The following is an 18,492-nucleotide window of genomic DNA, read 5'->3' as shown; positions in this document are numbered from 1 at the left end:
TGTATTGGAAACTACCCTGTCACCCAGTCGGGAAACCAGCCAGGGTTAGCTCTAGCCAGGTTAGCAATTGTTAGCAATAACAGTTGATAAACGCATTTGCGCATACAAACACTGTAGCAACATGTCCACAGATATAATTTAGACAATGTGTGTATGACTGATTTAATGAGGCACAAATAAGACAGGAGTGATAATAAACAATATTTACTACAACTTTCACTTCTGTTGAAGCACGGACCTGCCATCTTGGATTTTGAGGTCGGGGCTGGTGAGGCTCCTCTGAGATCGGCGTAGGAAACCCCAGGGCAGGAGATGTCACAAGTTCCTGACCTTGGAACCGTGAGATTCCTAGTTCCCAGTACAAAAGGAATGCCCCATTAGACCCAGATTTTGGAATGGCACACACCATGAAGCCCAGAGGGATGATTGTGTCTATCTGAAAAGAGAGGTAGTGATGACGAAGTCAACTGCAGTCAGAGGCTACACCTCAAAGCCATATGTACATACACCTCATATGTCTAAATGACCCCATCCTTCGAGTCTTGTAGGAGACTCTGGTTCTAGTTCCAGTAGGACAGCACACAGCCCCCTCACTCTGACAGTAGAGTGGATTGTAAGGGCCTCAGAGTCCTTCGGTTGATCCTCCTCTTGTCCATTATGGTTATTGGTTTCCTCTTCCCTGTGGGTGTGTGGCACAGCATGTCATCCAGGGTCTGCTGGGTCACCTGACCAGCCTGTTCAAGCTGAGAAACGATCTGCTGCACTCTTGCCGTGTGCTGTCCATCCTCACTCTGCAAACGCAGCAGATCCACCTGGAGAAGAGGTCACAGAGCTAAAGTTCACAGTCTGAAGACCTGATGTGCACCTTTACAAAAAAGCGAGACCAAAGGTAATCGGGCTTCTGCTGTGAGGTGCCTTAGGAGAGCTTAGGCTAGAAAAATCACCTTTTAATTTTTATTAGAAGCGACCAGCTGCTAATAAAGCAGTCACTCTGTGTTGGCTTGTTGGTTGGTCCACAAAAAGTTCAGCGCCCTTAAGCGGTGTGTGTGTGTGTGTTCATGCCAATTGGCTAAAAGTGGGCAGTGGGGGGGAGGGGGAGGATGGGTAAAATTTTTAAATGCAGGATGCCATGGGCAGAGGGCTGAAATTTGGCATGGAGGTAAAGTGTGTGAATGTGTGTGTGTGTGTGTTCTGTGTTGTGTTCATGCCAATTGGCTAAAAGGGGGGAGGGGGTTCGAAATGCAGGGTGGCAGAGAAGGGTGGGCTATTGCTATTGCGATTTCACACTTGTTGAAAATGTCTTCTTAAAACACTGATTTACAGACTAACCCTAACTAATTTGTTGACTTTTCACCCATCATTGTATTCACCTATTCTGTTCTTCTGTAATCCTGTCGTAATGCATATGACATTTTTATTGTTTTATATACCATTTGTACCATTCACATCTTTGCCAAGTTTTTGATGTCATTTGGTGTCAATTCTCAATTTAGCTTTCTCTTTTCATCATCTTAATTTTTTTTTTACACTTTCTTTTAGTGTGACATTTTTCTCAGCCATTTGTTGTGGCAAAACTGCTTGAAATGAGCAAACACAATATCAGGTGTTTGACTTACCACCTCCTGACAAAACTCAAGCTTCTTCACAAAAGGAGTACTTTTAGCCAATATGGCTGCAGACAGGATGGAAACCGCGTCTTGCACTGCTCCAGACATTGCCAGGATTACCACCTATAGTAACAATGTCAATACAATGTAAAAACAAACTAAACGTCGTCGACATTACCAAAGCAATAATGACAAGTAAACAAATGCAATTATGATGATATGATGCAAACTTACTTTAAAATTTTGGCATATTCTGCCATCTGTGGTCACAATTTGTGAATATAATGACCATGCCTTTTCAATGTAATTCTGGGATGGAGGGGGCAAAAACAAAACAACAGATCAGGTTACGTGAATATTCTACACGCGCTTATATGAAGAGTATAAATTATGATGTAACTGACCTGTCTAAGAGCCAGCGCCACAGCAAAGCAGTAAGCATGTCTGGGAATGTTGAGTCCTTTGCTGTATTCCTCCTCTAGCAGAGTGCTGCAGATCCTGTAGGAGCCGGGTGTGTTCTGTGCAACATGAAACAGGGCATCCACTCAAGACTGCGCTCATGTCATCTTAACACTTGTGCATGCTTTCATCTTTAACTCAACTAATAATGACCTTAGCGTATACAAATATACATCAATAAGACTGCAATAAAAATGGTAAATGGTAAATGGCCTGCATTTATATAGCACTTTTATCCAAAGCGCTTTACAATCAGTAAATTCACCCATTCATACACCGATGGCGGCAGGCTGCCACGCAGGGTGCTGGTGTAACCGAGTTGAATCAGCGCAGATTCCTCGTGAGTCCCGAGTGGTAGCGAGTGGATTGGTTAAACTCACTCCCCAGGTATAAAGGCATGTTAACCAGCTCCGCCAAGGGAGCTAGCTCTCTTGGTGTTGCGGTTAACATGTCGGTCTCCCAAGCCGAGGGTCGGCAGTTCGAATCCACCCCTGGACAAGCCCTTAACATGGGTTGCTGCAAGTACCAACCTATACAACACTTCGACATGCAGACTGGAGGAGGCGGGAATCGAACCACCGACCTCTTTTATCCAAAACGATTAGTGGACGACCCGCTCTACCTCCTGAGCTACAGCCGCCCATTAATTATTATGAATGTGTAGTTCAATACCAAATATTCAGTCATTTCAGAATTGTAACCCTTTAAAGGCCAGTTTTTGTGATTAGACCGTAATCACTTTCAATGTACTGAATGCAAAGTGATTTTTTTTTCATTATTATCATCACAGTCTGGAATATGTCATTGATTCGCACCAACATTAATACATTTTTATTTTTTGTGCAGTGTCAGATAAAAAAAAACATAAATTCCATAAAAAATATAATTAATTTAATAATTAATAATGTAATGTAATGTGTTTTATGTGTAGTGTTAATTTTGTATTTTTGTCTGTTTAAGTTTATGGCATTCAGGGCCGATTTTACCAACGGGCTTACCCGGGCTGAAGCCCGGGGCCCGGGACATCAAGGGGCCCAAAAAATTTATTTTTTTATTTTTTTTGGGGACCCTTGATGTTTTTTTTTTGGGGCCCCTGTCCAGGGTCTTCGCAAAAAATGATTTTTTTACTGACGCCATTCAAATTTTTTTGCAGAGTAATAACATCCACTGTGAGAGGGTGTCCACCCGCTATGCCGACCACTCGCAATGCCGACCTTAGGTTTAGGCGTGGGGGGTGGGAGAGGTTAGGTTTTGGGTTAGGGTCTGGGGGAGGTTAGGTTTAGGCATGGGGGCTGGGAGAGGGGAGGTCGGGACAGCGAGAGGTCGGAACAACGACATGGAACCCTGTGAGAGGGCTCCCGAATTTGTAGATGAAATAGTGCAATTCAAAGAATTAATCAAAAACAAAGACAATAAAAGTGTGCGGCACTTGCTTCAAATAATAAGGAAGCGGAACCTGTCATCAGTTTTTCCAAATGTGGATATTGCCTTCAGGATTTACTTAACACATTGAATGCCAGCCATGTTTTCATTCCTGTAGGTAAGTTGTGCCAGGGGTGTTTTTGACGATTCTGGCTCATTTTAGAAACAGCCGAGGATTTTTTTCTGTTAAGAATTCATGAACACCAATCATCTAAAAATAACTAATAGAATGTGTGCTTTCTCTGTCTAAAAGAGTTAGTTTGCAGAGTTAGTAGTTATGTAGATATTAGCCGTTGAGTACAGCATGGTTTCAGCGTCTGGAAATTTATTCAGAGATAAATGGCTTTTTGTGAAACAGTCACTTTAACCATTCATTTTTGGCATCAGTAAGACCGTCAGACATTCTAAACAATAGTTTTGAACAGTAATTTCCTCCATAACAACAGGAAACACCCCTCTCATTCAAACTCCTCCCTCCGTGTGTCTTCTCCTCCTGGCTGTACAGCGGGCGTGTCAGAAGCGCTTTTGCTGCTGCCTGCCTGTGTGCCTGCCTGCCTGCTTGCCTGCGTGCAGACGCTCCTTGTGCGAGTCAAGATGGGCCGGGGAATGCGTGGGCGATGGGCAGATGTTGATTCTGGCCTTTCTGAGGTGTTTCAAAGTGTGTTTCACCTATGATCTATTTTGCAAATCGCTCTCCGCTCTCTGTGTGCTGCTGCCGGTGCGCGGCCGCTCTCAGGCAAGACAAGTCTTGGAAGGATTACTGTAAAATCGCCACGGCATTTCCTTGAACGGCTTGGTCCCGCGGCAGTTTTTTCTTTGATTTCGGTCGTCTGGGGGAGCACTGTCAACACTTAGTGGGTCGGTAAAATAGATTATACACATTATCTTGCTCCAATAGTGATCTCGAAGATGTAAAAGTTGTTGATTGATGTACCACCGTCAAAAAAAAAAAAATGTTTATGTAAGACGAGTAAACTCGGCTCTGGCACTTAAGCGTTGGATTATGTAAGACGAATTATTTCGGCTATGGCACTTAAGGTGTTAACTCTCCCTGTAACAAATGCCTCTGGAGAGCGCTCCTTTTCAAAACTTGGGCTTGTCAAGAACAGGATACGGTCTACAATGGGACAAGAAAGGCTCACCCACTTGACATTGATGTCATTGGAAAGTGACATTGTTAGAACATTGGACTTCACCACTCTAGTCAAACGCTTTGCCACGGCAAAAGTCAGGAAGAAGACATTTCAGGTACGAACAGACTTGAATACTGCTTGATTGATTTGTGCAATAATTGTGAGAATGTGTGTGTGCACTGTAATAATAACAGCAATAATAAATACTAAATAATAATAATAAAAGTGCTTGTTGTGACATCTCAGTGGCAATGTTTTCTTTCCAATCAGGCTGTTTATGAAAGAACATGATGGCTAAACCTACAGTTTGTGTTTGTAATTAGAATGCTGACAGGAGAGCAGGTGGTGATATGAAAGTTAGTGAGAAAAGAAGAAGATACTGAATAATGACATCACAACAGTATAATCCTAATGTTGATTTAAAATTAGATATTCCTTTAAATACGGCTAAAAAAGGTTAAAAAAAAAGACTCAAATTTTTTTTCGGCGGCGCCCAACGCCCCCCCCCCTTCCACTTGAGGGGGGGGCCCTGCAGAGATGAATAGCCCAGGGGCCCATGAAGTGTAAAATCGGCCCTGATGGCATTAGCACTAAGAGTCATGGTATTTGGAGTAGCTCTTACATTAACATTGTGGATTCTTTTTCTATATGTCCAGCCATAGTATTAATAAACTGCGCTACGCTAGTTGGAATATTAATGGCCTTCGCCATCCTATTAACACATTCACTGCCAGCCATTTTTCAATACTGTAGTTAGCTTGTGCCAAGGTTTTTTTTGAGGATTCTGGCTCATCTTTCAAGAGCCGAGGATTTGTTTCTGTTAGGATTTTGTGAACACACAATATCTCAAAAGAACTAATAGAATGTGTGCTTTCTCTGTCTAAAAGAGTTAGTTTGTAGAGTTAGTAGTTATGTAAGCATTAGCAGTTGAATACAGCATGGTTTCAGCGTCAGAAAATTTATTCTGAGATAAACGGCTTTTTGTGAAATTCGATAGAACAGTCACTTTAACCATTCATTTTTGGCATCAGTAAGACGTCAGACATCTAAACAATAGTTTTGAACAGTAATTTCCTCCATAACAGCATGAAACCCCTCTCTGCTTCAAACTCCTCCCTCCGTGGGCGTTCTCCTCCGCCCTCCTTGGCTCTGCAGCGGGTCTGTCACAAACGAGTTGCTGCTGCCTGGCTGCTGCCTGGCAGTCTGGATGGGGCTCGCTGGATGGGGCTCGCTCGTTTCTTGGCATTTCGGTTGAGAGCTCTGATGAAGCTCTTGCGATTCTGCGCTTATTTATGCTGCGTGTTTCAAAGTGTGCACCCAGTCTATTCTTGGAACCCCCCACCGTTGCCACCGTCAGTGCGAAAGCGAAAGCGTTTTCGCCATCCATTTTACAGTATGAGAACGGCTTCCTCGCGCTTTTCCCTGCAGTTTTGGCTCGCCTCTTCCTACTCTGGAGAGACATGTCGCCACTCAGTGGGTCGGTAAAATAGATTATACACGTTCAATACCTCCAATATTTGTATAAAAGACGTAAAAGGGTTGGATCCACGTCCCACCGTCAAAAAAAAAAAAAAAAAATTTAAGCCGAGATATCTCGTCTTTGGCAGTCAACCGTTGGATTCTGTAAGCCGAGATATCTCGTCAATGGCAGTGAACGTGTTAAGAGAAAGAAAGTGCTGTCTAAATTGAAAAATAAAAAACTTGATGTGATCTATCTACAGGAAACACATTTAACTCCTGAGGAGTCTAGGAAGTTATGCAGGGATTGGATAGGACATGTTTTTTTCAGTGTTGGATCAACTAATAGTAAAGGGGTGATTATTCTAATTAATAAGAAATTGCAATTTAAATGTTTAAAAGAAGTAACAGACACTGAGGGACGCATGGTCATTATTCTTGCAGAAATACAGGGACAAATGATAATACTGGCCAATATTTACGCACATAATGGGGATCACCCTGCTTTTTTTGTAGATCTGGAAACTAAACTCTTTGAATTAGGTGAATATCCTATTATTTTGGCTGGGGACTTTAATCTTATTTTGGATCCTGTTTTAGGGCCTGTGTCCACCTGGCGTCTTTTCCTCAGGTCCAGCGTCTATTTTCAATTGTTTCCAATGGGAGGAGAGCGTATGCGAGCGCACACGGACGTGTAGAGAAAGTGCAGAGCGCCCAGCGTCTTTTTTCTGCGTTTTTGTGCGCCGACTCCCAGCGCTTCCAGCTGAAAATATTTTAACTTTTCAGAAAGACGCTGGTGTCGGCTGCTCCTTTTCTGGTAACTAATCATATGGAAAAACTATCGCAACAGAGACAGAACGGCTCAATTGTGGGAGCAGATCGGCTAGACACTTAATATTTCTGGTGAGTGTTGTGCTTACTGCTTTTAATAGCGTAGCCTACCTGTGTTGTTAGCTTGCTAGCTGTCAGCTATCAAGCTGAACTAACGTTACTTGCAGACTGCTTCCTTGTATATTGTGCGCTGGGATCAGCATTCCCCAGCGCATTCCCAGCGTTTAACGTCGGAAAAAGACGCTAGGTGTACACAGGCCCTTAGACCGTAGTAGTTCTCCTAGCATCAAACCACCCAAAACTGTTTTGACAGTGAAAGGTTTTTGTGAATCATTGGGATTAGTTGATGCTTGGAGGCTAATGAACCCAAGAGCAAGGGATTACACCAGGGGCGGAGCGACCCTATCAGCCCAGAGGGGGCGAAGCTCTTAGGGGGGCCCCATCAAAAAAAAAAAAAAAAAAAAAATTTTGAAGGCCGCAAAGAAAAATTTGCCTTTTTTGCATGTTTGAATCGGTTTTAGCCATATTTAGTGGAATATCTCATTTTAAACACACCAATGTTATTGTCTATTGATTGAATTCCTCTCACACTCACACCACTGACTTTATTAAATAGTCATTTTAAGTCACAACTGTAAAATAGCTGATAGCCCATATCCGAAAACACAATTTGTCACTCATTGAGCCAAGTAATATTATGTCCAAGAAAGCCTACAGTGAAGCCACTTTACAGACAAGCTTGTTCTGAAGAAGAAAAAGAAAAACAGGTTGCCAGCCTGGCCTGGCCTGGCCTTTAATGTGTCCTCGGCTCCCTCTGCTGGGGTGGCTTGGGAAGCTATGAAGGCAGTCCTGAGAGGCTTTATTATCCAGCATGCTTCATATAAGAAGAAAATTAGCATAGCCAAAGTTACTGAATTGGAAAAAAAGGTTCAGACAGCTGAAACAATATTTAAACGGGATATGTCACCTATTAATTTGCAAAATTTGACACAATTAAAGTATGAATATAATAATTTATTATCACAGAAAGCAGAATTTTTGTTATTTAGAGCCAGGCAAAATTATTTTGAGTCAGGGGAAAAAGCAGGGAAACTCCTGGCAAGATATATTAAAAAGAAGGAATCCTCTTCAACCATTGCAGCTGTGCGCGATCAGGGGGGGAGCCTCATGACTAAACCAAGTGATATAAATAATACATTTAGAGAGTTTTACACAAATCTTTATACGTCTGAAAATACCTCAACAGATACTGAAATAAACTTCTTTCTTGAGGGCCTGAACCTTCCTAGATTAGATGAACAACAACGTGACTCGCTTGATGCCCTAATCTCTAGGTCAGCTGAGGTTATTAGAGGTCTGCCAGTAGGTAAATCCCCAGGACAGGACGGCTTCACTGCAGAATTCTACAAATGCTATGCAGATGAAGTGATGCCACTAATGCAACAGATGTTTGAGGAATCCTTTAATGTGGGAACATTACCACCTTCATTAACACAGGCAGTTATTACTCTTATACTCAAACAAGGTAAAGATCCGTCTGACTGTAAGAGCTTCCGCCCTATCTCGTTAATTTCTACGGACTGCCAGATTCTGTCTAAGATTCTGGCTAATAGAATTAATAAAGTGCTTACATCACTGATACATCCAGACCAAGTGGGTTTCATCCCCCAGAGGAACTCTTCAGATAACATCAGACGCTTGTTAAATGTCATGTGGTCAGTCCGCAACATAGACTCCCCAGTGGCTGCCATTTCACTCGACGCCGAAAAAGCGTTTGACCGGGTTGAGTGGAGATATTTGCTGCTTACTCTTAAATCTTTCGGATTTGGCCAGAACTTTTTAACACGTTCACTGCCAATGACGTGTTAATACGTCAAAAAAAATCCAACGGTTGACTGCCAATGACGTGTTAACACGTTCACTGCCAATGACGTGTTAATACGTAAAAAAAAATCCAACGGTTGACTGCCAATGACGTTTTAATACGTAAAAAAAAAGATTATTTTTTTTTTGACCGTGGGATGTGCAAATTTGCATAATAGATTACGGGTGGAACACACTTTGAAACACGCAGCATAAATAAGACCAGAATCGCAAAAGCTTCATCAAAGCTCTCAACCGAAAACCCAAGAAACGAGCGAGCCCATCCAGACTTGCCCAGCGGCCGCCAGCAGACAGGAGCAGCAGCAAAGCAGCAGCAGAAACGAGCTTGTGACACGCCCGCTGCAGCCAAGAAGAACACACACGGAGGGAGGAGTTTGAAGGAGAGGGGTGTTTCCTGCTGTTATGGAGGAAATTACTGTTCAAAACTATTGTTTAGATGTCTGACGTCTTACTGATGCCAAAAATGAATGGTTAAAGTGACTGTTCTATCGAATTTCACAAAAAGCTATTTATCTCAGCTTAAATTTTCAGACGCTGAAACCATGCTGTATTCAAGTGCTAATGCCTACATAACTACTAACTCTACAAACTAACTCTTTTAGACAGAGAAAGCACACATTCTATTAGTTCTTTTGAGATATTTTGTGTTCACAAAATCTTAGCAGAAAAGAATCCTCTGGTCTTGAAAGATGAGCCAGAATCCTCAAAAAAACCCTCTGGCAGAAGCTACCTACAGTAAAAAAAAAACAGCTGGCAGTGAATGTGTTAAAATGGATAGAAATACTTTATAATCACCCACAAGCGGCAGTCCAGACAAATGGGTTAATCTCGCTTTATTTCTCATTAAGTAGAGGGACCCGTCAGGGCTCAAGCTTTTCACCAGCATTATTTTGTTTAGCTCTAGAACCGCTCGCTGCGGCTATACGCAGGAACCCTAATTTTCCTGGGGTAACCATTGGGGAGTCAGTACACAAACTTATGCTTTACGCGGATGATATACTTTTACTGGTGTCAGACCCTGTAAAATCAGTACCAGCTCTTCTAGATTCTATTGATTCCTTTTCTAAACTCTCAGGATACAAGGTCAATTGGTCAAAGTCTGAGGCTCTCCCCTTGACTGCGTACTGTCCCAGTACTCTCTTTAAAGACGGCACCTTTCAGTGGCCAACTGAGGGTATAAAGTATTTAGGAATCCTCTTCCCTCCAAAAATAGAAGATGTAATTAAGGTGAATTTTGATCCTCTTTTTGGAAAGATTTCTGTTGATGTGGAGAGGTGGTCGTCTTTGTTTTTGTCCCTGTGGGGTAAAGTAAATGTGTTAAAAATGAATGTTATCCCGAAGGTAAATTACTTGTTACAGTCACTTCCATTATGTATCCCCATGACATATTTCAAGAAATTTGACAGGATTTGTAATAATTTTATATGGAACGGGAAAAAAGCCAGAATGCGACTTGAAAAGTTATGCCTGTCGACAAGGGAGGCCTCGGGCTTCCAAAACATATTTTTTATTATTATGCTTTCAGTTTAAGACATTTGGCCCAGTGGTCATTACCTCCTGAAAGGGCGCCTCCCTGGTTCGTATTAGAGCAAATGGGATTTCTCCCTCTCTCCCCTCTTGCCGGTATAACAGCTAAGCTGTCACCTACATTTCGGTCCCATCCTATCATCTCTCATCTTCAGACAGTCTGGAAAAAAGTCTCTTTAATCTTTAAGATTAACCCATATTTGAACTCAGAATCAGGGATTTGGCTAAACCCCAAGCTCCCTATAGGTAGAGCTCCCTTTTTTTGGAAGGAATGGAATAATAGTGGTATCAGTATGCTGGGTGACCTGTATGAGAGAGACACTCTAAAAACGTTCGAGACCCTAATGCAAGAGTTTAGTTTACCTAGGACACAGCAGTGGCAATATTTTCAATTGAGGCATTTACTTGTGAAAACCTTTAGTTCAATTAATACCCCTCCGTCCCACTCGGATCTACTGAGTAACATAATAAGAACATTTGGTCTGGGTCACGAGGCATCACACTATTACTCCATGATTTTCAACCAAGCTCATAAAGGGAACTGGGCACTAAAACGAGTCTGGGAACATGATTTACATTGTTTATTTAATGAGAAGGAATGGGACCGAATATGTCAGAATTCAAAGAAAATGTCTAGGGATATTAGAATTAGATTAATTCAATTCAAAATAATTAATCGGTTTTACTGGACCCCATCAAGGTTGCATAGATTGGGGCTGAAAGACACAGCAAACTGTTGGAGGTGTGAGAGGGCAGAGGGTACTCTTTTACATGCATTATGGTCATGTTCTGTTCTTCAAGATTTCTGGCACAAAGTTCATAAGAAAATCTGTGATATTGTGAAGTTTGATTTTCTTTTTTGTCCTAGACTTTATGTTTTGGGTGACCCCTCACTGCTCGCCCACTGTGTGGGTGAGGTAGCAGACTGGATCCAGACTAGTATTATGGTGGGGAGGCAAATAATAATGAGGGGGTGGAAAACAACAGGGGGACCCTCCATGCAGGAATGGTTGATTGAACTGGGAAGGGTGGCGTCCTATGAACACCTGTCCTATAGGATGCACAACAGATTGGAGGTCTTCACCTTGAAATGGGGGACATATCTGGCTACTAATGAAGCGCAGGACACTTTACCATAGGGAAGGACTCTGGACTGATAGAGCTACATGATGTAAGACTTAAAAAAAAGAAAAGTCGCTGTGCCTTTTTGTTTGTCATCGTTTGTCTGTTTTTGTCTGTTTTCTTTTAAGTTATTTATTATGTATGAAGGATTGCACTGATGATTGTTGTGAAAATAATAAAAAACTAAAAAAAAAAAAAAAAAAAAAAAAAAAAAAAAGTAATGTAATGTAATGTAATTTAATAATTATGATTAAATTAAAATTCCCAAATTCACCCAAAACTACACACCCATGGCAAATTTTATGACGCATTATTAACACAGCCAAAATGATCGACAAACAAAAAGCCCAGGGGCCAGTTGCACCAACTGGTCTTTCACTGGTCTTAAGTTAAGTTGGTCGTAACTTTACGACCTAACAGCTACGCCGGTTGCACCAAGACGGCTTAAGCCTTATTTTCACTAAGCCCAGGCGTAACTCTTACGACTGGTGAGGAGGAGGCGTAGAGCCTGCCTGTAACAGAGATCTCCGCGGTTACTATGTGTAACAAAATCTTCTTTATTTTCTATAAAGAGAGTACACAGAGTGCAATTTTTAACATAAAGTGCAGCAATATTAGGAATGTTAGTGGTTTTTGAGATCACAATATCCACAAGGCTCAAACTCAGAGATTCAGGTAGCATATTCAAGCACTTTTGGGACCATTTGTAGACAAAACTGAAAACTCAAGCACTTTCAAGGTCTTGAAAACATGTTTTTTTAAACTAAAACACAGTACTTTCAAGTACATTCCAGACCAATAGGAAAATGTAAAAGAAAAAATTAAAGTCATGATTCAACTCAATTTCTCTTATTTTTCCAATATCCAGTATAAACAAATCAGACTATTGCATCAGAGGCCATAAATTACTTTGTTGACTTACCAATGTTTTAGTTAGTCCATATAGATTAAACAATAAATGAAATAGACCCCTTTCAGTCCAACCCTCCCACAAATATCCCTTGCCAAAATAATAAACAGACCAACAGTTTAACATGAAGTGCCATTTCTACCATCTAAAATGGTTAAAAAAAAAATCCTGTGATTGACCTCAATCCCTCTCAAAAATCTCTGTTGCAACATAGGCCGTAACAGTTTGATCAACAATTTAGTGTGACTTCACAGTAACAACAACAAACCCATTAGTATCAGGATACCTCTAAGCCTACTTCTTCTCTTTCAGCCAGTTGCTGAGACAAACTAACCTGTTAACATTTTCAGAGCTCAAGGCTGCCCTCCTCTTTTGAACGATGTTACCTGCAAGTGAGAAAAGTCTCTCACAAGGGACAGAAGTGGCAGGGCTGGCCAGGTACTTGCGGGCCAGGACAGACAGCTGTGGATGGGACCCTGCATGAGCTGACCACCACTGCAGTGGGCAGTCTCTCTCGCTGATGGTGGGCTCTGATCTGTAGCGGCTCAGAGCCCTCTTAGGCACCTCTTCATCCTCTGAATCAGAGTCTGAAGCAAACAGCAGGAGGCTCCTCTTCTTTGCTGGCTCCTCTGTGGGTTCTGTGGGAGTGGCTCTTGCTTCTGGCAGCAGGGCCTCAACGCTGGTCCTTCTCGCTCTCCTCTTGGGAGACACTTTAAGTCCTTAAAGCGTGGATCGAGTGCTGTAGCCATCCTGAGCCATCCATGGTTGAGTGTAGCTTTGCGTTCGGATAGGTCCGTTGAGAAGGCAGCCTTGAACCTCACCACGTAGGCTGGGTCGTCATCTGAGACCTCCATGGTGCGGTCCAGGTGGCGGAGAGCAGGTAACACCACAGAGCATGAGACGTAAGTCTCACCCCCAAGGAGCTCAGTCACATATCTGCAGTGGATAGTTTAGGACAGTGATTTAATTATTGTACCAATTATCATTCAAAAAGTTTTGAAATTACAAATAGAAACAGTAGCAATTTCGTACTATAGTGATTTTTAAAATTCACTAAATTTAATTTTGGAAAAGCAATTTTATTTATATTGCACTAATTCACAGTCAATTCACAAAGCTTTTCAAAGGGACAGCAAATTGTAATAAATCCCATTAATAAAACAGCTATTGGTGTGGGTGGGTGTTTACCTGCATGGTTCAAGGAGGGTCTCCAGCTTCTGCAGTTTGACCCACTCTGATGTAGTCAACATGGTTAGCTTGTGCTTCTGTTTGGCTAGAGTAGACTTCACAGCCTCTTGGTTCTTCCGTTTTGCTGCAGCCATCATGGTTCGGGCGCAGTCTGTTGCGATTGTAGTGACCCTTTCTTCAACATCCCAGGCCTCTGCCACCGAGCGGAAATCCTCCGCAACGTTTTCGCTGTAGTGCCTGGTGGTCGTTTTCTGGATGGTAAAGGCAAATGACTGAAGATGCCACCCCCTGTCAATGAAGTGTGCAGTCACACCGAGGTAATTTGAATTGCTTACAGAGGTCCAGTGATCCCCAGTCAGAGCAACACATTGGGCTTTCTCCAATACAGAACGTTTTGCTTCCTTTTCATTGTCATAAAGGTGCTGGATTTTTTGGGAAATCGTCTTTCTGCATGGCAGCTGATAAGTTGTGTCAGACGATGCAATCTGTAGCACCTTTTCAAGCCCCTCATCTTCTACCACGGCAAGTGGTCTACAGTTCACGGCAATCCAGTGAGCCAGTGAGTTGGTGACTTTCTCAGACGTGGACTTACTCATCTTTGGTCGGAACTGGTCGAGTGTGGATTGGCGACTAACGCTAACGTTAGCAGCGGCTAAGTTAGCTCTGACTTCCACGCTAGCCGCAACATGTTTAGCATTTAGGTGATACCGGAGGCTTGACGTGCTCCGGTGATAGGCAAACTCTTTCTTGCACAATTTGCACACAACTGTGCTCCTATCCACGGTTCCATCTGCAAGTTTTTTATAGCTATACTTCCCATCCACCGGGCCAAGCAATGCATTTTCATCTGCTAATTCCATAGCCCACAGCGCTGTTGTTGTCTGACTGACGTCACTCTTTGCACGTTGTGCATCGGTATCATCGGTATGCCTGGAACTCATCAACTGAGAAACGTTCCGAGTGCAAAAATAAAGGTGCGATTAAAATGCGTTAATTTTTTTAACGCGTTAATTTTTCGGCGATTAATTAATCGTAATTAATGCGTTAAAGTCCCGGCCCTAATTATAACTAACTAGTTGTGTGGCTTAGCCTTCCCAAATGTTGCCGTTAATTTTTTAGAAATTAATACATAGAATTGGGAACGTTACATTCAATTTCATTCAGACTGTCTGTCTGGCTCAATCACTGCCATTTTTCCCCCGGAGCGAGGGAGGGTGGGATGAGGGAGGGTGTAGTGATGCACATACAGTAGTGGCTGATATAGCGTAGTGGCACAGTGACGCTCCAAGCAGGTCGCGAGGCACATTTTTGCAACATCATCCAATCAGGGTGCATTCCCTGGCAATTCACATGGACGCGCATTGCTATGACCCGCGTAGTTAACTCATTGAGTGCCAGCCACTTTTGGAGAACGGACGCTCCCAGTGCCAGAGTTTCAGAGCGTTTTCAGTGATTTCTCGAGGCCCACAGAATATTGTGTGATATTACTATGTAAACACCGAACACGCACAAAGAACGAGGAGACTCTATTGTATCATCAGCAAAAAAAAGTTTATTGATACCATTTTCCGTTCTTTAGTTATGAGCCGGAGAAGATAGGTTGTTTTCAGCAAAAACAGGCATTTCAAATTAGAAGCTGAGATATTCAGCCTTTTGTGAAATGAAGCATTTCAAGCACATTCACAGACTCTGAAGCTAATATTTTCTGATGCAGTGATGTGGTGTTGTGTGGTGCCCTGCGTGCCCCACCCCCCTCTCCCCCCCCTCAGCTGCAAACTCCTCCCCACACTAACACACAGCCTCACGCACCCAGCGTCTATTTTCGGAGTGCTCCGTTTTTGTGCGCCGGCTCCCAGCGCGACACGGAAAAGCCAAACCGGACTGCTGAGAATGGTTTGGCCCTTCGGCGTCGGGTGCTGCTTTTCTGGCGGCTAATCGTGTGGAGAAACTATGCAGACAGACAGACAGAGGCAGAGGGGCTCAGTTGTGGGCGCGGATTGACTGCTGTTCGCAGCCAACGTCAGCTCCAGCCAGAGCAATCAATATGGCTCTGGCTGCAGCATGCATCGGTTTCTCTTTCATCACGGGGCTTTTTCCTGCTGTTTTCCTGACCTTTCTCTAATCTGGAGAGCACTGTCGCCACCTAATGAGTCCGTAAAATAGGTTATACACCTTCAATAGCTACAATATTTGTACAGGAGATGCCTGAGGCTTTGATCCACGTCCCACCGTCAAAAAACGCATTTGACGCCGATCGACGTCATTGGCACTCAACGTCACTATTTACTTTGACGCCGATCGACGTCATTGGCACTCAATGAGTTAAGACCAGTGGGCAACAGAATTAGGTAATGTATGAAGCCAGTCGTGAAATTCCATTAATTCGAAAAGTCCGCAGGGGGGCGCACGTCAGGTCCGGAAGTGACGACACGTACATTGGCTCCAATGTAAAAATGAGCCGACTTCTCTCTCGTTCTGTGTCTTAAATAAACATTTTCCGAATGAGCTTATGGTCTGAATAAACAATTTCAAGTCTTTTTCATGCTCCCCTGGGCTCCGTTTTCTAAATTATGGTCCCATTTCGAGTAAAAGAGCCGATAAAAATTATAACTTTGGGGGCGGGATTTTCTTTGATTTACACCAGCCACAGGAAATCAGATGATCCCAACCAGTTGCCAAGGCAGGCTAGCTAGCTACTGTAGCTAGCAACGTAGCCAGAGATAAAAGTAAAATAACAGAAACAGCGTTACCCTTATGATATTTTAATGATGTTAGTAGACACACGTAACAGTATAGATCCCCGTGATGAGGTATGTTGATCAAAAGAACACCTAAAACGCTATATCGAAATCGGGTTTTAGTGGACGGGCAGCTCTGAAGTTGGGGCTTCAGAGCTGATCTGCGGCTAGCTAGCTAGCAACAGTATAGAGCCCCCGAGGTCTGTTGATCAAAAGAACACCTAACGCTATATCGTTATGTAATGTGACTTGTGACATGATCACCACATTTCAATAAATATAACGTTTTTGCACATTTGAATGCTGCTGGTCGTTTGTGTAACGCTGTATATATTGGACATTTAAAGCTGATACACAATTGTGTTGAGGTAATTCCGCAACGCTCAGTTAAAAATATAACGTGTAACACCAATGGAAGGATGGGTAACATTACCTAACGTCATCCAGGCTATAAACGTAAGGCTATTATGAAACGCTGATTCAGACGTTACAATAATATGATATAATATGAGCCAGTTAGCCTAGCTAGAGAGAGTAATTTCAGACCACCAGATATCACCATATTTCATTTCAATAAATATAAAGCATTCGTTGATTGAAGCAGACTCAGACTGCTGGTCGGTTAAGTTTCTCCGTCGTCCAATCCTTGGTTTGTGTTCACTCGACATCAACAATCTTATACATGATAATATACAACAAGGCTATCTTTGTTGACAATGTTTATTGACAAAAGCATTAAAACAAGCAAATATAACAATATTCTCCGGTCACTGGCAGATAGCTACAATTGTTCAAAGCAAATCTCTCATGTCAGCATTTGGCTTGTGTGTTATTGCAATTTCCTATGTTGAAACAACTGATCAGCAGTAACGTGTATAGTTAATCTCAGGAGAACAGAATATTATAGCTTTGATCTTCAAATCATGATCCTCTGTTGTGTGTCCCATCTGGTACTGGACAGCAGCTACCCCCTGGAAGAAACGAATTAGACACTGTTAATCACTGTATAACGTTAACGTTTGCTTACCCAACACTACGTGCGATTGGTAAATACTGTAAATGCAGAGGTGGATAACTATCCAGAGGAGTTGAACCCCCAGCTTGTTCCCCCTCATCTAACGTTAGCTAGATATATAACGCTATTAGCTGGTAGATCATATGAGTATGCTTTGAGTCTGCCTCATCTCAAAGAGGTAACCTAGGTAAACAGAACTGCGTTTGTTTTCTGTCTACGTCCGAATCTGTGCAGCATGCAATACTGTTTAACGTTGTATAACGTTAACTTATGCTACTCTAGTCTAACGTCCTCCTGTAATGACAAATGGACATGTAGCTAGCGTTAATGTCATGCTATGCAATTAGCGTTACGTTAGAAAATAAGATTACCTCGATTTTGTGGAAGATGCAAGCGGCAGGCTGGTGACGCAGCGCGAGGTCTGGAGGAAATAATACTCTGGTTTTTCTTCGGGCTATTGTATTCACTGTGACAGCAATGGAGCAAGGCTAGCAATAGCAACTAACGTTAACAACATTTGTTAGCCAAGCTAACGGCTAGCAGGGAAAATAACATGAACAAGATGGATGCCGTGGCGGAGGAAACCCTCCCCCGAGTCCCGTCCACGCTCACGCCCTTTCCTGTTTTCCCGGCTCCAGGTTTGAACAGATTTCCCACAATGCAACAGGAAAATCCATTCATCCAATCAAACGAAATCAAACAATATCGGGAAGTGAGCTTCATTTTGCCGTGTCAAAAACATATAGCTAAGGTGGTCCAGATATTATGTACTGTCAATGGTTAAGACCAGACGTAAGCCGTGTTGGTGCAACAGGCGTAAATCCACTCTAAAGACTGGTCTTAACTAAGACCGACGTAGGAGTTACGACCAGGCATAGTTAAGACCATTTGGTGCAACCGGTCCCAGATGTATAAAAAAAAAGAACTCCCCAATGTAACCCTCCTTTCAATTTGAGAGAATCAGGAATCCATAAACAATCTATTGACTTCTTACCAGCTTAGGCTATAGCAGGTGCCGGATGCCAGTGTGAATGTGTCCTTATTGAATGGCACACCTTGGTTCTTCATGTCTCTTAATACCTCCAGCGCATCTGCAAAGCCCAAAGTTTGAATCATTATAAACAGATGATCATGAACTCCAAAAACAACACTAGAAATGTCTATTCCCAGGTTCTAATTAGCCTCATCTGTCACTTAC

At 42.6% G+C, this 18,492-nt stretch overlaps 1 pseudogene across 1 annotated transcript in view; it reads right to left on the bottom strand.

The window, feature by feature from the left end:
• Positions 1 to 590: 590 nt before the first annotated feature.
• The window catches only part of LOC310779446, a 66,242-nt pseudogene continuing 48,340 nt past the window's right edge, over positions 591 to 18,492 (bottom strand). Inside the window, exons 9-13 of the transcript in view lie at positions 18,289 to 18,385; positions 2,012 to 2,125; positions 1,842 to 1,916; positions 1,617 to 1,730; positions 591 to 812 (exon numbers count right to left, since the gene is read on the bottom strand). The product of the transcript in view is annotated as an uncharacterized misc_RNA (transcript). The remainder of the gene's footprint in view (positions 813 to 1,616; positions 1,731 to 1,841; positions 1,917 to 2,011; positions 2,126 to 18,288; positions 18,386 to 18,492) is intronic.

Source organism: Poromitra crassiceps (genome assembly GCF_964638095.1).
Source record: "Poromitra crassiceps genome assembly, chromosome: 7".
Lineage (NCBI taxonomy): Eukaryota > Metazoa > Chordata > Actinopteri > Beryciformes > Melamphaidae > Poromitra > Poromitra crassiceps.
Note: the sequence above shows the minus strand (reverse complement) of the source record. Positions and strands in the feature narration are given on the sequence as shown.